This window comes from Rhyacophila brunnea, unplaced genomic scaffold (genome assembly GCF_057557595.1).
Source record: "Rhyacophila brunnea isolate RB1 unplaced genomic scaffold, BYU_Rbru_1.0 scaffold_10, whole genome shotgun sequence".
NCBI lineage: Eukaryota > Metazoa > Arthropoda > Insecta > Trichoptera > Rhyacophilidae > Rhyacophila > Rhyacophila brunnea.
In genome coordinates this window covers 43,825,927-43,841,470 of record NW_028232752.1, presented here as the reverse complement: position 1 = coordinate 43,841,470, position 15,544 = coordinate 43,825,927, and the positions used below count along the sequence as shown (strand labels likewise).

General features: G+C 28.8%; 1 protein-coding gene across 1 annotated transcript in view; it reads left to right on the top strand.

The window, feature by feature from the left end:
- The window catches only part of Cad96Ca (tyrosine kinase receptor Cad96Ca), a 157,565-nt gene that overhangs the window by 67,631 nt on the left and 74,390 nt on the right, over positions 1–15,544 (top strand). The window lies entirely within an intron of this gene.

The following is a 15,544-nucleotide window of genomic DNA, read 5'->3' as shown; positions in this document are numbered from 1 at the left end:
CACGTAATTATAATTTTTTTCATAAAAAAGTACCACGTAACTTGAGATGGTGTTTTTTTCCATGCTAATTCTGAATGATAATCTTAAATATCTCGACTTAGAGTGATTTTTGTTTTGAATTTTACGAGGAATGACATACTATGTGCTCTTAGTGTTTTTTTTCTCGATGATATTTGATTAAACCAAAAATATTTTTAGATATTCTGATGGAATATGAGGAGATTTTTTAATTTAACAATATTTTATCGCAATAAACTGTATTTTAACCATTCAGTCAGTTTCAGGTAATTGTTTTACAGAACATACTATTATAGTAAGATAATTGCGAAAGGTACAAAATGAATATTTCACTCAACATAATAATGATTGATAGTTTATATTTAAAAAAATGATAGGATAGTTAGTTACCTATATAATTTACTAAAATTACGTTTGCATTGCAGCATTGTCAAGTAAATAGGTACTTACATGGAACGTTATGTAAATAAATCTTCTTTTATAGGTATTAAGTGTGAGAAAACTATCAACTAACATACAAGTGTATTCTTAAAATTAGATTTAAAATATGTAAAAATATTACTTATAAGACTTATACTTCTATGCAGCTACTTATTTCTATCGCACCTTGCTTAGCTGTTTGTAGATGCTAAAGATAACAATAGTCATCCTTGCTAACAATATCATAAACAGTGAGATTGTAGATGGCATATTTTCTATTATAATGAAAGACTCATACTTCACTTTACGGAAATATATTATTAATATGTTCAATTACACTATTTTTTATTGCTTCATTGAGTGCATGAAAACGGTTGTTGTGCCTGCCTTGACTAACCAATAGCTATTCTGACTCTTTACTTTTTTTAAACACTCACCACCCACATATTTGAAATTGAAAGCGTTTGTAAAAACATAATTTTTCACACTTTTATTATTTCGTCGTTGCATGGAAAATTATAAATAAGTGCCTTTGGACGTCTTGAAGCAGGTAGTTTTTGGGTTTTCTTTTGCACTGACTTGACATATCGTAAGATGTCTCATGTTTATCCATTGTCTCTCATGATTGTCAATCATCCAAAATGAATCAATACTAACTTGACGTTTGGATTCACTCATTTTTGAAGCGCATTTGAATAGACAAGAATTTTTACACGGTGCTTTCATGGTATTCAAATATTCTAATATTCATTCAAATATTCTTCACCCGAATATAATACTTTTTTGGCCTTCTTCCTTTTCCACAAGTCTTAAAAATTACAGCTCTCTTCTTTTTCTCAGTTCAGGTGTGTCAATGGTGGAAATACTCTGTGCATATGCACTAGGTAAGGACAACGTCATGTCTGGTGATGTGATGTCTACAAGTGCATTTGTGTCTAAAGGTGGCAAAGTACTCAGACAGAAGTTTAATGTTATTATGCTCTGAAGTAGAGCCATATATTTCATTCTGTGTAAGATCTGCTGGAGATTTCGTAATTTATTCGATCAAATCATCGATCATTCCCAAACCCCCTCCAAATGTTTGTGTCATATTTGGCACACTGAAAGAACAGCTAAAACCCAATAATTTAGGATCACTAGAAGTATTATTGGAATTTGATATGTATTCGGAGTCTTCAGATGGGGTAGAATCAACCTGGTTATCATCGTAGACTATGCAATTTTCATCTAGACATGCAATGATTCTTTTTGACTTTTTTCACTACAGTATTTAACAAAAAAGTATAGTAAAAAGTATTGTCAATACATATGCAAAGATAGGCAAGTATTACCTTACCTACTTATCACAAGTCGTCATGGTATCAATACAAGAAGAAGAATTAATGTAGGTTGTAAATTAGAAACTAACGGTGCAAATATGCATTTATACGATGCTTACTAATGATAGGAAGACGTTATAGTTTATATTACGAAACATATTACGGTTGAATCATTTATAATTATAACCTAAAAATGTGTTGTCTGAAGTAGGAGATTATTAAAGCTACATATTATTTACCTGTATTGTTTCCATCCTTTATTTTATTAGTCTTTTGAGCTAATTATATATCCGAGATCTAGTTGGAGACATATTAATCAATAATAATATTAAAATTAGTCACTTGTTCACAATAACAAAAATAATACAACTTTACTGTCACAAAAGCAATTTGCGATAATGAAAGTATGTGCGATTCATTATAAAGGATAATGATTTTTCAATACAGTGTTGTTCTATGTTGATAAAGGCGAGATTTGAAGGTGAAAGTTGAATTAGTGTCATATTCCACGGTGAAATCATAGTTAAATAATACACTAAAATTATTTGTGTAGGGAGCGTGTATATTTTTTCCGAATAATATCATACCAACTCGGCATAGTGTCATATTCAGTGTCACATAAAAATTAATAACAATAAATTGTGATACCAACTACAGGTGGATTATTATTCCATGTTATTTAAGATTTTACAAAAAATGTTATATAATCATAACTCTATTTACAAGTATTATTTTAAACAGTATTTTGGGTGTTTTTCGAGAAAAAAATCCAAAAAAAATTGGCTGGTGTGGTATTTTTTTCTATGCAACAATAGCTCAAAAAACATAAAACAGACTATTTTGAATTGGTGTGTTATTTCATGAGGTAGTCGTTATGTACCTATAACAAAAATGTATTATTTTTATTTTCAATTCAAATTAAAACACTTTGAGTAGTAAATATCGTTTTATATATAGGTTATTCCTAAGTTAAAAAATGATTGATTATATGATGTCCAGAGGAACAATACTGTCCAGAAAAACAGGACCCTATGTCCAAAGAAACATACATGGTCATGTTCCTCTGGACAATTTAGGGGGTTTTATAAGAGTGTCTATATCTCGTTTATTGAAATACATGCACTGAACCAAAAAATAGAATGTGATGCATCATTTATTTGAGCTCCAAAGAGTTTAAACATTTTTTGTAATTTTTTTATAGTTTTGAGAAAAAAAATCAAGAATGCTCAAAACTGGAGATTGTTCAGAGGAACACAACTTGCCCCTAGTTATTGTTATCAATTTTAATATTTAGATTTTTTCAGAATTATAACAATGTTATTTTTTTAATTTATATACGATGGAAAAATATGAAAACTGCACAATATATAACTTGGATAGGTAATTATAAATTTATTGTTAATAATATAAACTGTAAAGATCTAAATTTTTGCTTCATAACTACCTAGTTAGGTACATCAATTGATGCATTGTGGATACAGTAGAACATAGGTGTAGGAACTGAATTCGTATGCTTTTTTTATTGAAATCGCAAGAAGTTCATTTATCGTGAGATATTTCGTGAATAGCAATGTTGTTGGTACTGATTAGGCGTATGTAATGCAAATGTTTGCAAAGCATTCATAGTTGCTTGGTTACTTGATACCTGTGGATCGTAACTGACAGATGTCAACTCTCACCAGTATATTCGCAACTTCTAGTAAGGGTCGCGTTTGTTTATTTTTTCGTTATCCCGTTAAAAAACCGATACATGCCATTCATTTCGTTTAATTAAATGAATTGTATACAACTAAAAGTGAAACTGTCTATAATTCAATATACGGAACAAGTTATGATAAACGTTCTACACATATGTTTCGTTTCGGGGTAAAATGGTTATATATTTTTTTTATAATAACACCGGGTGACTGTAGTTGGATAAAAAATAATTTTATGAGGGGTAAGAATGAGTCATTTGCCACAAAAATTTACATTAACTGGTGGTCCTTTTTTAACTTCGTAAATTATGCTTATTTCTGTATAATTTTCAAAAAACGGTAGCGCGTCACATATTTTTTTTACTCTAGATTTTTTTAAATTAAGGTCGGAATATATTGGGAACACGCCACGCTACGCGATGACATGCCACGCGCGTGGGATGACACCATGTCTTCCTATTATATATTGTGTATGTTAAAGAAATTATTATACTATTAAGACCCGACACCACATCGCGTAAAATAGTAAGATATTATGATGTCACTCCACACATATATGGCGTTTCATCTCGTAGCATGGCGTGTTCCTCCACTTAGGTACTACTAAGTATATTTAGTTAGAAGTATCTACATAAAAATGCGTTGTTAGGATTAAAAAATGAAAAATATTTGTAGAATCGGGTGTTGTAATATTGATATGTATGATTAAACTAGGCGAATCGATAGGTAAATTAACTTTTTTGTTCCTTCTATTGACAAAAATTATTTTTTTATAAGGGGGGTGTTACATACCGATACCTTAGACATACTATCACATTCTTTTTTATTTATTCAAAAATTAATCTTATTAAAAACTTTTTTGCATATTCCAGAGTAAAATACATCTGCCATAAATAAATGAACAGGGAATAAAAACTGTGATTAATAAAAAATGTTTATCTCTTTTTAAGTTAATTACAATAATAATATGATTTATAACAAAGTCTTGATTCTTAGTATTATTGTTTAGTAATTACATACTTAGGCAGTTTTATAATAGCTTCCCAGAATAATTTTTAATTTAATAATTATTTATCCAACACACGAGTAAGTAATTAGCCATGGAAATATTTAAATTCTAATTGATGAATATACTAGGTATGACTCCATATAAATCGATTTAAGTATCTTTTTTTCTCATTCCGGTATCTTTGGTATTATTATATGATAAATAAACAACAGGCAAAATATTAAGAATTCATAAGAATTTATAATACACCATTACATTAAGTTACCATTTTTCTAATAAACGACTGAGTTTGTGATCTATTGTTAAAATGTATTTTTGTCAATGGGTAGGTACTGTGTGCTGGGCGTAGACAAGAGCATAATATATAATTATGTTATGTGGGAAAGGGCTAGTTGATAAAATTTTAAATATTAATTGAAGAGGGAGCAATAATTAGGGCTTAATAATTAAAATCGTTCACCGTGTGAGCAAAACACGTGCCATGAAACTTTTTTTCAAATTGTGTTGAATACCAAGTGATAAAATACACTTTATATATTATTATCATGAATTATGTTATAATATGTAAGTAAATAATTCTACAGTGACATCATTTGGAGGTGTATTGGAACTATTTGCGGTAATACCTGTTTAACTACTTTCAAACAATACCACTACAACTAATGCCATACCTATAGTACCACTGTAAACTGTATAATGGTTCACCTATATTATAACAAGTAAACGCTGAATCTCTTGAAAGGCTTAATCGGATTAAAAAGGATTAATAAATTACTAGACCGGATGCTACGGGAGTTTTGTATGGATACTATTAGAAGTATAAGACTATAAGAAGCAGTATATTTTCTAATTAATCCACCTGAGTCGATAGTTAATACGAAAAATCATGATCCTGACCCCGGAAGTGGCCATGGATCCTACTCCTAGCTCCCTTTAGTCAGTGGTATAAGCCTCATTTTCTGGCGCAAAATATTATGACTGACTTCTATCATGTGTAGTGGGTGCCTATTATTAAATTTGTTCGCAGTATTCTTCTTTATCCTCGGGAGATCATGACTGAAGATTGTGACCCAGATAGTTTGGCTGACGAGCAGTAGCCTTCTCCATGGATCAGATTTACCATATCAGCATACAGCGGTATTCAGAACATGTGTAAAAAAAACCACATGACATTCTTAATTTGATACATCCATATAGCGCTTATTCTTCACGTTATTTTAGATTTCTTGGTTATTATTCTCCTTGCTTGCTTTATAACAGCGCGGGAAAATCGGATGGATGGCCATGGGTTTCGTTATATATGAGCTTTTGCATAATCTGGAAAGATGTAGACGTAATATATTTGTTTAGATCCTTAAATTAAGTAAACATATAAGTTTTTAAACAACCGAGATACAGAGGTGATATCATGTATACTATCGTCTTAAGTAGTCTTTCATTATATGCATACAAAATTCCTTGTAGCATAATAAAATAATTGATCTGACAAAATAAAAGGTTGTTTCATTCAAAATTTAGACTTTAGTAAAATAAAATAATAACGACATTGGGTTAACATTGTAGTCCTGAGAAACGAATTCCTTAAAATAATACCAAATTTTTGAGGTTCTATACTAATAAAATTTTGTATATTTACCATAAAAAGACATTAGTTATAATTTTTGTTTGGTTGTGAAGTAAGGTACGCAAAATAAAATAATAAAAAAATCTCCATTGTCTTATTTGAATGAATTTTGGTGAAATCCAACTGACGACATCTTTTATTATTAATTAATATTTACGTATCTCAAACTCAAATGATGTAATGGTATTTTTATTATTTATTGTGTACTCAAATTGATATCTCATAATTAGACAGAGCAAGAGACAAGAAAGGTTTCAACTGAAGTTAGCTAATCGAAAAAAATATATTTTCCTTTACCTTTATCACCAAATGATTAATTGTTTAAAACTTCAATTAAATAATATTATAAACAAAACATAATGGTATTTCACTATGCATGTCTTTATTATGGTTTGAATTATTGTACTATTTAAATATAATATAAGTTCAAAGTATTTTTATTATTTTTATTACTAATTTATGTTCAGTTAATAAAGTAAACTCTGAATAAAATTGCATCTAATTAGCACTTAAGTATGTACAAGGTGCAGAACTAACCTGCCATTGGTAAACGTAATTAAGAAGCAATTGCTGTGTTTTATCAAAAGTTTGAAAATTGATATAGATATTTTCCATTTGCGTAGAGTGAGTTTAAGACGACGTTGTTCCACGCTTAAAATTCTTAAAATATTGGATACTTAACGGCTCACATGCCCAACGTAGGTCAAAATGGAGCTTTTATGGTATTTTCAAAGCATTAGCCTGAACATTCCTTAAACATTGTAGGTAATCTATTTATATAATTTTGATGCCTAATTATATTTTATATTTATTTTAAACATTTGATGACTGCAAAAAGTATTTTTATTACATAAAATAGTATTCTTCTAAACCTCTCGATCTAATGTTTTAGAAAACAGTCATATTTCAGTACATCCATGTGCAATGGTGTTAAGATTTTTTAGATTTATTAATTTTTAATCGAATTTACAAAACCATTAGTAAAATTAATGTTAACATTATATAGTGAAATATTTACGATAAAAAATTATATTTTATAATCTCTGTGATCCCAAATTTGACAAGAATTAGGCATTTTATTATTGAAAAAATTGGTACGATTAACACATTTGAAGATAATTCTAAAGATATTGATTATACGCTATATCTTTAACCATTCAAATAAGATAAACATCCTACGAATAATGATTGTTTTATAATAATTATTGACCTAAGAATAAGGTAGTATTTTTTTTGAAATACGCCATTTCTATTGACATTTTCCAGTGGTTAAGCTACAAAATACGGCCGTTGCCATAAATTGATAAATGATAAATGAAGTAAGGAGTAAGATCGCATTAACGCGCGTATTTAAACACCGCAAAAAATCGTTTTTTTTAAACGGTAAACATATTTTTTTTATTTATTTACAAAGTGTAGACAAAATTAGTTTGAATTTGAATAAATCACCCATATCACATAATAAAATTCGACAATTAAATACAAAATTAAGGTGATTCTATTAATTTCCACTGTGCCGCCTAAGTTGGTAACAGAAAATGCCGCATTTTTTTTATAAGGTTAGCATTTATTAACGAATAGGTACTAAATGATTTAAATAAATATTCTTAAACTTTTATTGGTTAACTGCCTTTTGCAGTGAAGTTTTTTTAAAAAATATATTTATACTTTTTTATGATTTTACCCGGAACTGAATTAACATGACACACTACCTTAAATAGATAACATTTAACTAACTGATTAAATTCAGGTTGATACTTCTAAAAACCAAGAAAATATACGGATTATACTATAAATCCTCATTAAGCTTGTCTAGCAGAAGTGGGATTAGCTAGCATAGTAGATTAATTAAGTATAAAGATATATTTTTGTAGACTAAGCCTAGGCTTTGGACAGATGTTTTCATTGGAAGAGGAACGACCATACAACTATGTAATTGGCTACTTATGTATTCACTGAGGTATCTAGTTTGAAATTAAATATGTATAGAATTGATTGGAAATTAGGGAAGTTATGACAGCTTAACCGCTCTATAAAATCGATTTTGTTTTTTTGAGAGTGTGTTATGTATTGTTGGAAAGTTATTATTAATTGGAATTCAAAATTCAATAATAAAATAATAAATAAGATTAATTCATTAAATAAAAGAAGTTGAAGAAAAACTTTTCTACTATGTGAAACTAAAACATATCAAATGGCAGCTGAAAAAGTGGACCAATGGAATAATATTTTAATTAGTTGCGAGTAAATAATTTAACAAGTATAAAGAGTATAAAATTTGACATTTCAGACCCAATAATGACATTGTAGGAATGAGTGTAAAATGTTTTTTTTATTAAACTAGTGACGTATGCATTCAAACGATAAATATATGATTTTGAATGTCCCAAATTACTTTTACAAAAGTAGGTTTGAATGAGTAACAATTCGATACATACGCAAACAAGTAAATGCATCTCGTATTATTTTCACCGTGACAAAAAAGTGTAAACATATTCTATGGTGATCTATTACAAATTGTATGACCATGTTAATAAAAAAATATACGGATTTAGTATTCCCCTGTTTTATTTGATACTAGTAAAACTAATTTATGGATATTGAAATTTTTGCATATTTTTACCATTCAAATAATAATTACAAAATATTTTAATAATTTTTAATGATACTTAGTAAATAACATCGCCTGAGTACGTCGCAACTTTTGCAGAGGTCTATTATATTTTTATGTATGCGTGTTAATTTGACATTAAATCTTTTTGATGTAACTCGACCTTATATGCATCTCAGGCTTTGTTCTAATATTATAAGCATATACTTACATAGGATAACAATCGTTAAATATTATAAAAAAGCTCTTTCATTACTTTTTATAAAGCTCCGCTGCTTTCTTTTTCTCAGTCAGCTAATAATTCTATCCCAAAATATTTACAATATTCGTATTCTATTGAGGCTTTTTCGTTTTCCTTATTTTACATTCTTTTTGATGCTTGAGTTTGTTGAATTTCCTTTCTAAAGTTGAAAATAAATGAGAACTGCTAGCTGTTGTAGATTGGATCATAAAACATTTAAAAGCTTTCTTTATGTTGATAAGTTCACCGTATTATCTTGTATATTTGTGACATTTTGTAAACGTAACATAACTTTTTGATTTATGTATGTATATAATAATAATATTATGTGAATATGTACTTGAATGAATCAGCACAGAATAAAAATAAAATATATTCTGGCAAATTATCATATGTTAATTATTGTCAAGCCAGATATATGGAAACAACGAGGCCATACCTGAATGATGCTGACCTAGGATTTAGGGAAATGGAAAAGGTTATTGTATGAACGTTAAATCCGGTCCTGTATTATAAGGTTAATGATACAATACGATGCATACAAAAAATATTTAAAAAACCACTTGACTATCGTAGAATCAACCAAAAATATTTTACTTACTTAATTTGATTGACATCTAATGTACATTTTAGATTTTTAAGCTCGATAGAATATGAAATTGTAAAAAATAACACAAAAAATTAACTTTTAATTAACTATTTTTTATTCACAATATCAATATAATATAACATCAACATTTTTTCATGATTTCATAGATTTCAAATGTATGGCGACTGCGGTAATGTTCTTGACAAAGCGTATACTAGAGTATTGGTCAACTTTTTCGAGCACTACTGGCAGTATGTCACAAATAACACGAACAATGTAGGCTTCCAAGGCATCAATTTTTGTTACTGGTTTATCAGCATAAACCAGTAACATCAAGTAACCTTTCAGGATATAATCAAGGTGCCAAATCGCATGACCTACGAGGCCAATGATTTGAGTTAACCCATCTCCACTCGCCATGTATATGCTGCCGTGATTTTTACACGGCTGCCTTCCATGACGCCATAAACGTATCGGAATGAAAAGATTTTAGTGCTACACTTTCTTGTCTCAAAGCGATGCTACACAGGACTGACATGGCAACCATTTACCTTAGGGCTTAAAGAAAGAGTTTTAGAAAATAAAACGAATCTTGACTTGCTCTGCCGTCATTTATCTTTAATGACATGAAGTATCCTCTGTACTCGTATTGACAAGTACATTTCTCTAAATCAACTTATCGGCAAATTTTGATTTCAATAAGTTGATGGTTGCAATTACTGTATCCCATTCAAAGAAAATTTTGTCCAGATTAATATCATCTATATAAAATAAAATAAAAATCATTGAGCATGGTCCAATAGAGATCTTTGTCGACAGTTATGTGAGCTCTGGTCACATTTTTAAAGAAATAAGGTCCAACGATGCCATCAACATGTAAACCATAGCAAACAGTGGATATTTATTGATAAAATGAAGTCTGTAGAGTGTAGGGTATCTTTCAGATTGGCCTCACTCCATATGTGGCAAGGTTGGTTATTTACAAACCAGTTCAGTCAAAAATGAGCCTCGTCGCTGAGTGCAATTTTGCAATAAAACGACGTGTCATTTTCCATCTGATCTAGAGCCCAATTGACAAAAGAACGACGCATACTACAATGGCCATATGGCTTTAATTACTGCACTAATTATAACTCATTTGAGTGTAGGTTCAGATCTTTGCACAAAAATTTTCGAGGTAGTGGACGGACACCTCCGATCGACAGTGAATTAGTTAATTTGGATTTTATTCCATACTTTCCGATTACGGCGGCGATAATCTCTGCAATATGCACATTTCTTTGAGGTATTGGTGTTATTGAATCATTTAGACAGTATGTGGTGTACCACATCTATCTACAGTTCAACGTATGGTTTGCTTAAGTAGACGATTATGTGTGCCTTAAAATCATGAAGTCGTGTACAAGTTACGAGATTTGACGACTGATTTTCAACATAAACTTAGATACTTTGGTAGCGTTGTTCAAGCATGCCTATTTATGATGATTTTCCAGAGAACATTCATCAAAAATATCAAAAAGTAAGCGTAGTATTACAACTCGGTTTGACAGTTAACCTCTTCGTAAGTTATATCTAAGCAAAAAAAAAAAAACACCGCTTAAATTAAAACAAAAACTTGAAGATGTACCGATACAATCTAGGAATCGTCAAAAGATATTACTGTAGATTTATTTATTTAAGTTTATAAAAGATGGCCACCAATAAAAAATGTCATTTGAAATTATATACCAGATGCATAGCAATTAGAATATTTAGTTACTAGGTTAGATTATTGGTACTTACCAATAGAATTGCGATGAATCTGCATTCTACTGCCATTTGGTCTAGTTTTCTCTAAATTTTCATAATAAGTATATTATATTGTAATTTTAAATTATGTTTTATAAAGAATGATATATTATGTACTGTATTAAATGTATGAAATACAATACTCCACTTAGAGTCTCCAACGTCTTACTTAGGTAAGTAAACCTACGAAACAAGTTACTCCCAAAGTTTGTTGTATGTGTCACTACAAAGGTACTTTAGCACTTTGTCCATAAACGATGTGCCAATGATAAATATCATAACTTTGTCAAACTACGTAAAGCATGCCCAATGGGTCGATTGCGGGATCGCACCATACACCTATAACTCTTATGATAAAAGTTGCATCGTAAAAATATATGAAGTGTATACATTCAGTTTTAATATTACATATAATATTATTATATTGAGATTTGAAAGGAGAGCATTAATCATTTTTATTTTCTTGACTAGCATACGTGAAAGTCGTTTTCAAATTAAACATATTATGAAAGAACGATTGATTCGTATTTCATCAATCACAGCTTGTCAAAGAAGAGATATGAAACCCAGCGTTTTAAACATAGACATAGTTTTTTCTTGCCGTCGAGTATTAGGCTTTTTGCACAGCATGTGAATAAATGAGTGACAAAAAAAGACAACAAGTTATCATTTTCACAAAGAATGAGACAATGGGTGCTTTTTTAGATAGAAAAAGATGTTGTTGATTAAATTGTACTGTTTGACTAATATTTTCTGTGAAATGTAATATGTGTTTTTTTACAAGTTGAAGAATGACAATGGAAGAGTGTTGTAGATTTAGTGTAGACAGCATACTCGAAGTTGGAAATGCATATCTTAGATAATCTTCCTATGCATGCAAAGTTGTGCATTAAAATAAGGTAAGAGGTAACTACCATTTTCACACCAGCTCCTAAAATAAGCAAACAAGCCAATTAAATATAAATTTCTATCAAGTATGTAGATACTCGTAGCAGTCAGGGGCAATTTTACTGTTATCCTGAGTACGCGCGGGAGTAAGGATGATAACACCTCCCCCCAAATGCACAAATTAAAAAAAAACTGAGCAAACCAAATCTTTATTGCCCATAGACATTTTGAGGTGACCCTTTTTCTACGAATAAAAAAAGAATTTACATACCTTTAGTTTTTTACTTACAGTGACGTGCCGTCTATTGATGATTTGAACGAGGCGCATTCAATATTTATTTATTTATACGTTTAAAATTCATCTATAATACTAACACTAACAGGTACATAGATAAATACTTTAAATGACACTTTATTAAAAGCTGAAGGAAATTATATTAATATGCTATACTTATAACATAATACTGAATAAATGGACTTCTCAAGCATTAGGCGTAGTCTATGAGCGTAAAAAATATTACACTCGTCAAAAAAATTAAAAATGTGTCTCTTGAGTTTCGGTAGATGAATATCAATTATAATATAAATATTATTAAATTAAATGAAAAGCATTCTTGTATCTCTGTATATAATAAATATTATAATTTAATATATAAAAAATGACATAACATTATAAGCGACTACTACACTGACAAAAATGAACAGAGTTTTTCCATGTAGTTGCTTATTTACGTTTGAGAGCATCTTCGGATTCATCACTTCATTCTCATCACAATCACTTTTTATAATATGCTCACAAAATACCTACGGCTCCTATATTTTGAAGGAAAAAAAATCAAAATTTGAATGCAAAACTGTAATTTTATAAAATGAAAATGAGAATATTGAAAGGTCGAATAAATGTAAAAATAGATCCTTGTTCATTTTCATCTGATGATATTTCCACAAGTGGTGATTTTGGTACCGGTAAAGTTTTATATATCGCATAACCAATTTGGATAAACAATTATGATCCTTTTGTATTCTTAGAAATCTTTGAATTTAACTTTGTGAGAATAGATTTTAATGAGAACGGGTTTATAATAATTCATTTTGAGCAAAGTGATTATTATTTCTAATAGCATGTCGTCGCATCAAAATTAACTGTGAAACTAATTAATAATGTACCTAGTTTTAGAATTTCATCATAAGATGACTACCATATTTTACTGACTTTTTAAAATGATATACTATTTAATAAAAATAAATGTAATTTAACAAAAAATATTTAAATTATTTTGTTATTCATTCTAGTCTTCCGTTGACTATCTTTTACTATGCAATGAAGAACTTAAATGAATGTAGTCGCTTTGATAATTTTGAATTTATCAAAGCATAATGAACACTATAAAGGATTTAGCTATAAGTCTTATTCTGTTAAGACAATAATCTTAAAACATAATTGTCATGATGTATTCATGCAAAAATACATTCAACTAAGAAATTGTTCACTTTAGTCAAAGGTAATGTAAACTGAAATCTAGGGACTTAGTAATACCACCTAATCAAAGATATAAATGATGTACGTATGTACATAAATTTACCCAAAATAGTTAAATTATTTTACTACTGGTGACGCAAAGTACAAGGATATTATAACACTTTATAACCCGCATGGTTAGCATTAAATCTAGTGTGAGTACGGTATGACATTAGAACAAACTACTATAAATACTGAATGTTTCTGCGCATACCATCTCAAATATGGTCCTTGATTATTGTATTATTATACAGGACAAATTATAAATCTCTGTATCTGGGAAATTAGAATAAGAAAATTGAATAATATGGAAAGTTTATTAAAAAAATACATTTTTCATTCAACATATTTGAGAGGTTAGAGTGATACTTTTTTATTGCACAGAGATGTTGAAATTTACTTTGATGCAATACTAAAATAGTAATGTTATGTTACCTAAATGAATAATCTTAAACCTATATTTTTATTTGGTATATTTATATTTTAAATTTGCATATTGATCATATATAAAGTAAAGTTGTAAGTTTTAAGTTCAGTAACCTCAATATTCCGTCATTTTGACAAAATCGCAAAAACTTGTCAAGATCATTTAAAACCGCAAATTGATAAGTTTTTTTGATATAAATATTATTAAACAATAATTATTACAAAATGCGAATATCAAAATTAAAATTTGTACTGTAAATATCGTATATAAATTAAATAAACATAATAAATGGCTGCTGATAGACAGAAACGACTTTCTAATTATTCTACGGTTTAATAATTATATTTAACTATTACATTGAGCCGGATTTGATATTAATTAAAATTAAAAAGTACTCAAAAAATCAATATCGATAAAAATTTATAAAAAAACTTTGAAACCAATAGCATTAAGTACAAAATAGTTACTTCAAATAAATAATTTGATAGCAACTCAAATATGTTATTTTTATTTTCTTACAACAATATACGAACCAGGCCAGGAAATTTCGTGAATCTCTTTCATTGTGTGAATGTCTAAAGCCTTAAGAATAAATAAATTAGGTACCTACATAGATATCTAATCAATTTAAAGCTTGTTTGGAATTGAAAGTTTTTCACGTAACTTTGAACCAATAACAAAAGGTTCAGGGAAAGAAAATAACGAAATCTTATAGTCGGATGGCACGTGATAAATGCTAATTACATTTTTAGAGAAAAGTAATTAATTTAATAATGCAGTTCGTACATTTGTTAACCATTTGACAAGATATTACGCGTTGTCGCTGGCAGAGATTAAAACAATATTAATTACTTGCATATTATATTGGAAAATAAAATTTACTCAAACGATATAATATTATGAAAGTCTTGATTCCAAATTAAATGTATGCATTAAAAATTGTAATAAAAAATAGAGAATTTGGATAGTACCTAAGCAGTACCACTCGACAAAACTTAATTTATTTGTTTATTTACATAATGTAACGATCAAAGGTGCTATTATTTTCACTTTTTTATTTTTAAATCGTCTTATTTTGTTAATGGGTGCATTATTTTTTTAGAATGAATTTCTTACAACTTTCAAAAAATAGTAAAATGAAATAAAATAATGTTATTTCTTTAATTCAACATTGAATAGACACTTTATGTTATTAAACATTATACATAAACACTTACGAGGTTCGAGTCCCACTTGGCATACCTTTTTTCGGTTACTGTAGATATGTTTTCTGAGGTAATTTAAAATGATGTATTTTAAATAAAAATTCTACTTAGTTTTGAAAAAAAAAAAATAATATAATAACTATTTCATAAATAAATTTAAATAATGTCTAGTACCGTCATGTAGCATAC